The sequence below is a fragment of the Myxocyprinus asiaticus genome, chromosome 46 (assembly GCF_019703515.2).
Source record: "Myxocyprinus asiaticus isolate MX2 ecotype Aquarium Trade chromosome 46, UBuf_Myxa_2, whole genome shotgun sequence".
NCBI lineage: Eukaryota > Metazoa > Chordata > Actinopteri > Cypriniformes > Catostomidae > Myxocyprinus > Myxocyprinus asiaticus.
The window spans coordinates 15,992,022-16,002,219 of NC_059389.1; the positions used below are offsets into that span (position 1 = coordinate 15,992,022).

Consider the following 10,198-nt stretch of genomic DNA (forward strand, 5'->3'; position numbering starts at 1 on the left):
AACATCCTGAAATTTAGGGTTTTGGGAAAGTCATTTTCAGTGAAAATCTTGACGTTCGTTTCTAGCGTAGGACCAGGCCATGGCGTTTATCACAAAAAAATTCCGTTCAAAGTTTACATTTACCCAAGGCCATGAACAAACTGAGCATGTTTTCATGCACACCAATCCACTGATAACTAACAAAAATGAGCTTTCAAAAAATCCAATCAAGCTTGAAACAATTGTTTACATTAGATTTGAAATATCGGATTATTCTCTGCTTCTGACGTTAAAATGTAAACAGGCATGCGCACAACACTTGCGCACATTGGATAAGCTGGGAAGAATGCCAGCAAAGGTGTTTACATGCAACATGGAATTGGAGTAATGGGCAAAAATCTACATGTGCCAATAAGTTTATGATCTTACCTTGATTAAGGAAAGCAGTTTACTGTGTTTACATGAACACACACTGTCGGCTTATTAAGCATGAACGGTTAAAGATCTGTCTGTCCTACCTAATATGTTCTACCCTAAAGACGATATGTATTTAAAGATAAATGAGATAAATAAGGATATATGAGGAAATGAATTCCAAGAACACCATGAACATGTCCCATGAAAGAATGTGACGTTACAGATATCTCAAGCTTCGATTCACTTTATGAAATAGTTTGACTGTTGCACTTACACCAAGCTGTGGAAATTGACAAGATAGTGTCATTTAGTTTAAACTCACCCCAAAACACTCACAGACACACCATAATGGAGGAAAAAAGAATGATGCAATCATGTGAAAACACCTAAGACGCAAAAAACAGACAAATAAAATGTGTGCCACATCAAAAAAACAGGTTCTGAACATCATCCACCCACAAAAACGGTACAGCAATAAAAAAAGAACATGACATTTAAAGCAGAATGCATTCACCAATCAGAATCAATAAGCCTCAGTCTTTTCTGAGATATGCAACAATTTTAGGGTGTGCCTTGGCATATCTCTTGTGACAAATGATATCATTGTTTAGGGAATGTATCTACAGGCTACGCCTTGACAAGAGGACTTTTCATCCCTCAAATTTAAGAGACTTGTCATCTTTTGGAATGAAGCCTCACAGCATGCGACTGCAGAGCAGCGAGCTGTTCAGTGGCACTGAGTTCAGTCAACTCTGGCCACTCGGAAGATTACAGGGGTTGCGGAAGTTTCCAGAGGGTATGATGTAGTTCCAAAGCCTTTCCTTTCACTCAAAGACAAGACAAAAGTGTCTTTGTGTGCCAAGGCATGGTCACTCTAACCCATTTCTTCAATCAGGGGCTGGGTCAAATGGATGAAAACATTAGCGAGTTTGGTTTTAAGGACAACACAAGTAACTTTACGAATCTTATTTGAGTGATCCGCACAAAACCTGTCAAGAAAATGTCCTGGTCTTATTTAAACCGAAATCAATTAAAAAAAATAAGAAATTTGTGGACATAAATGTTTAAGAAAACAATTTGCTTTTTTTTTTTTGCTTTTTTATTAGGTGCTACTAGTTACAAATCAAAAAGGAAAATGGAAATTGCACAGCAGTCAGGAGGGTCTCAAGAGGATATGATTTTCAAAAGTCCTTAATTGTGACATTATTTTCAGGACACTTGAACAAATTTTACAAAATTCTCATTACCGTAATGCGTTCGGACGTTTTACTTTTACTATTCCCATTGATTTCAAAGATGATTCTTGTTACAGTAACAGTCCTTTTACTATGTAACAGTAAAAAAGAAAAAAAAATATATATATTTTTTAAATAAAAATAACTGAAAATGAAAGGCAGTACCAAGGGAGCATTACTATGATGTATAAATGCTTTACAATTAGTATAATATATAATTTATCACATTGCGGTAATGAGAATATCATAATCTTCTTTTGCGTTGCGATAATGACAATTGTGGGGTAAAATGTGCATAACTGTCATAAAAATTATCTCGCAATGTAATAGGCTTCATTTTCTTTATGCAAAAAATTATTTCTTATTTGTTTCTTTTCATTTTGGTTTAAAACAGAAGTGTTTTCTTAACAGGTTTCAGGAGAATCACCAACTTGCACTTGTATGTACCGGAACAAACACAACAGCATCTGGTGAAGGTGAAAGTCAGCTGAGTAACAAAGAGACCACTAGTGAAATATTTTATATTTTGCATTGTTTTCTAATTTAATACAATCTGAGTGAAAGGTTACACAAAATACACATGAATTTCAGAATTTCATTCTATTTGTTATGTCCCACTTTTGTTGTAATGACAACATTTAAGCTGGGATGGACACTACAAGTTTGTGCAAAACCTGATGATCCATGTTATCCCGGTATGATCTGAGAAAGTTCCAGAGCATCTTGTTTGCTTGCAAGCAAGAAAATCTGATCTTTAGTATAAGAGTTAACATGGTCAGTGTCACATATTTGCTTACATTGATTAGTGACCTGGGTCCAAATCTTAAAAATGTCATTTTGTTTAAAATGTTCAAGATCCTAAAACTTTGTTTATATTCAGGTTTAAATGAAAGAAATCCAGATTTCGAATGTGATCTAAGACTTTTGGACCCCCACTGTAGCTTTTGTGCTAACATCTTCATGATTCTGTCTAAGCCTGCAGGCTAATGACATTAAGGGATCAACACACGAAACGTCAGAGACTATAATTTATTCCGTCATGTTCAAAGGAAAGCACATGGAGAGCGAGGCAGAAATACTGGCAGTCAAAGTCAGTAGGGGAGCCATGACTATTGCCTCCAGGCTACATGAGGAACTAGGAAACTAACTTCAATGAGAGAGAACAGAGACATGATGTGCTCGGAGATAGAGGGAAGTGAAAAGCAGAATCCAGACTCAAAGCCTTTCATTCTTTAAATGCATCCAATTCACGACCTATTAGATCACTTACAGCCTTGCACGTATGACTCTGCCCATTCAGTTCACACTGAATAATCATTACGAACATTTGGATGCTCTTTCATTCTCCATTTCAAATCACAAACGAGGCATCTTTCAGCATGCTAACTTAATGAGTACAGTCAGTTGGTTTGAAGAGGGCCATTGAGACATGCCCTCTATTTTTAGATCAGTTGTGAAGCACTAATGTGTCAGGGTGTGTATATGATGAAAAGAGAAAAATGCTGAATTCTCAAACATTTTGATTTGTGTATCTCCATGAATATACTTATCCCCTAATAGGGATAGTTCACCTGAAAATGAAAATTCTCTCATTATTTACTCCCTCTCTTGCCATCCCAGATGTGTATGACTTTCTTTCTTTCTCAGCTCTGTAGGTCCACACAATGCAAGTGAATAGTGGCCAGAACTTTGAAGGTCCAAAAAGCACATAATGGCAGCATAAAAGTAATCCATAAAACTTGTGGTTTAATCCATGTCTTCTGAAGAAATATGATAGGTGTGGGTGAGAAATGGATAAATATTTTAAGTAAATATTTTAATTTTTACCATTAATTCTCCTCCCTGCCCAGTAGGTGGCGATAAGCACGAAGAATGTGAATCGCCAAAAACAAAAGAAGAAAGTGAAAGTGGAGATTTATAGTAAAAAAAAGACTTAACCCTTTCGCACGTACAATCAAATTGGTGTGATCTGCTTTGATGCTGCTGTTTACCAGAACAATTGTTGTCATAATGACTGAAGCGGTTGTCATAATGAACCAGCTGCTCAAATTGTCTTTTCAACATCACATTATCTTTTTATATGTTACAAACTTTAAAACAATCACTAAATAAAAGTATAAAGCTGTTACCTTCGGCGCGCACTGTTTAGATGCAGCGCTGCGGCCATGTTTTCTGACGTCTACGAATATACAAACTAGTCAGCCACTCGAGCCTTCTCCCATTCCATCTGTCACAACCACTTCTGGTGCTGGGAGAGTGGAAGGGCTAGGTTTTTAGAACCTTCAGTGCTCCGCCTTTTGTATGCTTCTATGACTATACAAACACAGAATCCCATCTTGCATTGCAACAAAAATATGGCGGTGCGCATAGCCAGCAAGTGCATTCGTGATCGCATCTTATCTATCATAATCAATCATTATAAACATCTAAAAACCACATATTATGTTTGATAATATATAATCTGACCTTCAGTGCACCGCTGTGATATAATCTGTCCTCCAGTGCATTTGCTGTGAAGTGAGAGGTAAGATTTATTTTAATTACAGTGCACATTAAAGAACTCACGCTGGGAGATCCATTAGTACAGGAGAAACTCATGTGCAAAAAAGTTAAATATTGATCTATTTCTCACCCACACCTATCATATCACTTCTGAAGATATAGATTTAACTACTGGAGTCTTATGGATTACTTTTATGCTGCCATTATGTGCTTTTTGGACCTCAAAGTTCTGGCCACCATTCACTTGAATTGTGTGGACCTACAGAGCTGAGAAAGAAAGAAAGAAAGTCATACACATCTGGGATGGCAAGAGGGGGAGTAAATGTTGAGAGAATTTTGAGGTGAACTATTCCTTTAAGCCTATTTTTAGGGCCAAGGTTTTTGTTACACTGTGTTATTATAATCATAAACGTTACGCACATTCTACCCCCCCAATTCTCGTTACCATGAAGCAAAAATGATTGTGATATTATCATTATGATATTCTCATTATTGCAACATTTAAAAAAATACTGTACAATATTTAAACATCAGAGTAGTACTCCCTTTCATTTTTGCTGATTTTAATAAAAAAATTCAAAAATTTCAACAGCATTTTTTACTGTAAAAACCAGGACATTTTATTGACAGGTTTTGTGAATATCACCCACTTACACTACCATGTTTTCTGTACATGTGCCATGGTATATATCAAAGTATTATAGTATTACCATTTAATAACATCACTTTACCATATAAAGTACCATCACATTGCTTTTTTGTAAGGGAGCACTGTAATAATACCATGTTTTCTGGACATGTACCATGGATGGTAGTACCATGTTATACTTTAAAAGGACCTTGGAGTATGTAAAAACCATGGTACATGAATTAAACTTAAATGTACTGTACAAAGTATTACCTTCACTGTAATATGGTGCTTCCACAGTACTTTTCCATTGTGTTGCCAACAAAAATGTATGATGTGTGATTCTGAGTAATAGAGAAAAAGGGAAATGGTAAAAAGCAGCATTACGGTATGCGAATCTCATAACTTTTACTATCAGTGTACTCAGGCAAGATCCAACAGGTTCAGAGATTCTGACCTCAGGTATTCTACATGCCACTCCCCCTACTACATTCAGCACAATACAACATAGATACAAGTATTTCACAGTATGTTTCTCTGTCCCAGAGACTGACAGGATTAAGATACTGATACTATCATCTCATATTTCCGATCACAAAAAAGTTACACAAGATTAAAAGAGCCTCATTCACAGCAATAGGTCTGACTCTGTCTACATTACAAGTGATCAATGCAACAGAACTATCACTCCCATTATAAAGAACAAGTAGTGTAGATGGCTTCATAGATTATAATAGAAGTGATCTAGTTTTAGTCTAGTCCCATCATGTCACATTGCCATTATTGTTTATTAGTATTAAACACTACTTTTTCTTGTAATTACAAAGTAACATTGACACTGTGATGTTCTGGGTCACCATCAACACTTGAGTGCCAAGAATTTCCTCATGCATATCATTAATATTCATGCGTAAAAGTCCTCAGAGTTGGAAGAAAAAGCATTCCTATGATAGTAGCAGGGAATTGCAGAGTAGAGCAGATGGTTTGGGTGGACACAAAAAGACTCATGCTTTAAATTATGAAACATTAAATATGATAGAATGTGACTTATGTAATGCATGAAAATATCCATTACTAAATATCAATTCATCATAAAAGAACAACTTGATAATGATATGAATGCACAAAAACCAAGACACCGGACTGCTAAAATGCTGTTTGCTCTGTAATGGCCACAGTTAATGAGGGTCAGACTGAGTGTTTTGTTATAAAACAGAACGTGTCATTAGCCTACATAATTATTCCCATTCTGCGTTTCCTTCATTCCAATTGTGCTGTGCTATTAGCAGGTCTTTAGGTTCCATGCCAGCCAGTGTCATGGCAGGGGGCGTCTCTTAACAGCCTGACCCGGCCAACACTCTACCCTCTGGGCAGAGCTGCTCATACAACTCACTTTGATGCTTAATTGAGCTGCCCTGTCATCAAGCAACAAGCCACTGTGACAGCAGGGAGGCAAAAAGACTACCAATATAAACAAGAGTTCTTCGACCAAATATACAACTACAAGATGTGTTTGTTTTTTATGTGTCCATGTAAAAAGAGAGAAAGAGGAAGGGCTAGTGACCAAGCTCACAAGGAATTTGAGCCTGCAAAAATCTCTGCACATTTCACCAGAATTTGAATGACTGTCATTCACAAACTTCTACAAATTCTCTATTCCTTGCTTGTTCATTTATTAAACATTTTAGCTAATTTGATGATGGGGTAATCATGAAATACTCAAACATGCTGTTCATTCCCTTTTTTAGACAGTAAAATCTGATTGGAGTTTAAAGTGCAAAATAATCACAGTCATCTCAAATAACCGATCAGCCAATTATTTAATAATCACAACATATTTTAACATATTTGAAAAAACTTTTCAATGATTTTCAATGATGAACAAATTCTCATTACCAACACACAAAACTAGTGATAGGCCGATATATATTGGCCAGGCCGATTAATTGGACGTTATTTGGTCATTTTGTGATTATCGCTTGACTGATTAACAGAAGCGTTAACTTTCCCTTGTGTCAGTTCTAAAATCTACCAATAGATTTGTCAATGGATAGTCAACACTTTCAAAGTTGTTGTTTTTTTTCCCAAGTTTGTGCAAATTTGAGTAAATATTGCATGAAATGTGTTTTTTTTTCCCTTTAGAAAGTTTATGTACATCTGATTTGCTGTTGTTAAATTGTATTATGTTTATCGACATTTAGGTATATCGGCATCGGCCATTGAAAAACCCATATCGGTCGACCACTACACAAAACAAAGGCCAAAACTCAAACAATTATTTTGATTTAATTACAATTTATTTTAACTTTACATAACACATAGTACAGGCTCTAAAAAAGCAATCATTGCTTACCTAATTTATAAAATAAAAAACCCAACAAACAATTTTTCTCATTACCGAAACACACCACACAAATTTGCATCTTTTTAAAAATACATTTTTCAGATTAATACAAATATTTCTGTAATATGTCTAATTGTTAACCTAAGGATAAATTATCAGATTTGGTATTTAATAATTAAAATTCTCTTGTATGTCTAAATTCTTAAGGTATATACAAACATGTTTAAATTATGATAAATACGTTTCGATGATGAGAATTATTTATTATTTATAGTTAAAAATCAACTCAAAAAACAGCAGCAAATTAAAAAAATGGCAGCTCGATGCAACCAAAAAATAATGTATGTTCATCTACTGTATATTCCAACATTTTGATAGCTCCACTTCAAAAATGAGAGGACTGCAATGTTCTTTTTATAAGTGGACTGGTTGAAACTTGACTGAATTGTGAAAATCCATTATCACATAATCAACCATTCAGATCTTACTCATGGGTAAATTTTGAGGCTTTCAAAAAGGTTATCTCCGTTTTATCTCAGCATGAAGGCTTCTGTGCACTGCATATTTTTGCAATTAAAACTTTTATCTGACTAAATTCTAAAATATGGAGTGTGAACATTCTGACACTGTATAACTTGAATGCACTTAAGGTCAAAGACACCAGCCAATTACATAACTGTAACTGTAACATATATAGCACCGAAGTCATATGGACTAAATTTGTGATCCTTTTACGGGGCTGATTCAGTCATTTTTTAAGCTCGTCAGCATCTGTTCCCTTTCACTTTTTTAATTGTGTGGAAAACAGAAACGTGAACATTCTGCCTAACATCTCCTTTTGTGTTCCATGTAAGAAAAAGTCATACAGATATGGAATAACATAAGGAAAGTAAAAGTGATATCAGAATGGTCTTTTTTCTTTTGGTGAACATAACCTTTTAAAATAGGCTGAGAATTGTAGAGTGCAGTCTGTATCACATGTCAGATTTTATGAGGAAGTGTTGACTTTTAAATGGAGCATTATTTCAAATTAGGGAATTAGTATATGACAGTGAAAACAACTTCTGTTGGAAAAGGAGCAAAACAAAACAGCCATGCTCTAATTTGTGCAGCAGTATACCACAAAACCATTTTCTTAGTAAGCGAAAAACACAGCAGCTTAGAACCCCATTGCAAATGACAGTTTCTCAGAAAAACAGATATCCCAGAGCATTGATTCTGACAGATACTTCAAATGCAGCAGATGCAATGAAGCACAACTGAGGAGCACTTCGAAGGTGTGAACAAAAGAAAACAGACAGGATGTCTTGCATTGATGAATTTCAAAAGGAGGGGCTCTGCTTTTAATTGGCACATTTTAATTTTAGGCATCATTAACAGACGAATGAATAACTAAGGGCAGTCAGAAACGGTGTATAATATACATAGAGACACATACTGTATGTTGGCAGCAGTGACATAATAAAACATTGTGCAGTGACTACCTGGTTAAAGTCTCCACTTTAGTAGGAGGAAGTAACCTTCAGATTTCAGCCTTTCTAAATGCATCTCTTGTGCATTAATATTAATGGCACTAAACCACACAGAGGAAGTTTAGTGCCATATTAAGATCATAATTTGAATAACTGCCCTTTTGGCATTTAACGATATTTTTCACTTTTAAATACTATGAAAACGTACTAGTAACTAATTTGGCTCCAAAGCGTAACTGACTTGGTTGCGGATGTTTACATGTTAATAAGTGCACTGTATTTCATGTTACCTTGGAGGCCAATAACAACTCAAAAAAATAGGGAAAGTTCTGCAGAAAAAGCATGAGCGGCTGCAACCAAATAAACAGCATTCTCTCAGACTCACATTCAAATGCTGTTATTAGACACTTTTAGGCAGCCATGACAACATAATCCCAGAACGATGCTGCTGATGTAGAAAAGAATTGATATGGTGCATTCAGGATTGGCAAAGGAACAATACACCTCAATCTGGGTTTACTCCAGTTCATACTGCCAATATACCATGCTATTTTCTATACTCAAAGCATTATGGCTAACAAAACTGCAAAAACAGTCTTTATCAATGCATCTTGCATACATACATTATTCAAATGGGTAATTCACCCAAAAATGAAATTCTGTCATCATTTACTCACCCTTATGTTGTTTAAAACATGTCTTTTTAGTATTTTTCCCATGGACCACAAAAGGAGATGTTGGGCAGAATGTTATTCATTGCAACTCCCCCCCCCCCCAAATCAAGATGCTTAACAAAACATGATGGACCTCCAAAGACATGTTTGGTCTCATCCCAGCCTCTCAAGTGGTTCTTATTTGGACAGCTGTGAAGCAGACCCATTGCACTTAATTTTGTCCAATATTCTAAAAAACAATGCACCCATTCTTAGACATGCAAAAAGCTGTGGGACTGTGCAAGCGAAGAACAATGCAAAATGTTTTTTTTTTTTTTTTTTTTTTTTTTTTAAACAGCCAAAGGAAGGGTGGTTAAGATCAAGCCAGTATGTTGGAATAATAAAAGAGATAACTGTACCTATCTGTACTGCAGATGCAACCGTTGGTGTCCAAATGTCTAAAAGTTTGAGATGTTTTTAGGATTGTCCACTTAGTCCATGCACACCATAAGGATCCAACCCACCAGAATGTGTAGACAGAAGATAAATGTTTTAATTCCTGTCTAAGTTCAGATGGACCAGCGTTCTGCATTCAATGAAACTGATCGAAGTCCTCTAACATCAACGAAGACAAAAGATGATCAGCTTGTCCGTGCATACAAATATATAACCCCTAAACCGTTAAGACAACAGCGGTTGTATGCGTTTTTAATATAAAACAATGCGCATGAAAAGAAAACGCGCTTCAACTAAAAAACTGTTGCGGTGCCTTGCTGATCAGTGAAGTAGATAGAGGTGAGCCGCTGAAGCGAGCAGTTTTTAAGCGTTACGCACACCCAGGATATACAGCTGTCTTTAACACACAGGCCTTTGAAAAGGAAACGCACCTCTTCAGGCAGTCCTTGTTTTGTACGCATGCGTCTTTCAGAAAACGCTCACTGCGAGAATTACGTATACTACTATAGTGA

At 35.9% G+C, this 10,198-nt stretch overlaps 1 protein-coding gene across 3 annotated transcripts in view; it reads right to left on the bottom strand.

Moving 5' to 3' along the window:
• Positions 1-10,158, bottom strand: part of LOC127436028 (tyrosine-protein kinase CSK-like) — a 41,975-nt gene extending 31,817 nt beyond the window's left edge. The window contains exons 1-3 of one of the 3 annotated variants that reach the window (XM_051689923.1): positions 9,650-10,158; positions 5,035-5,105; positions 719-782 (exon numbers count right to left, since the gene is read on the bottom strand). The gene's annotated coding sequence lies outside the window, so the exon portion shown is untranslated. The remainder of the gene's footprint in view (positions 1-718; positions 783-5,034; positions 5,106-9,649) is intronic. The other 2 variants (XM_051689924.1, XM_051689922.1) reach the window with 2 other exon arrangements.
• Positions 10,159-10,198: the final 40 nt, after the last annotated feature.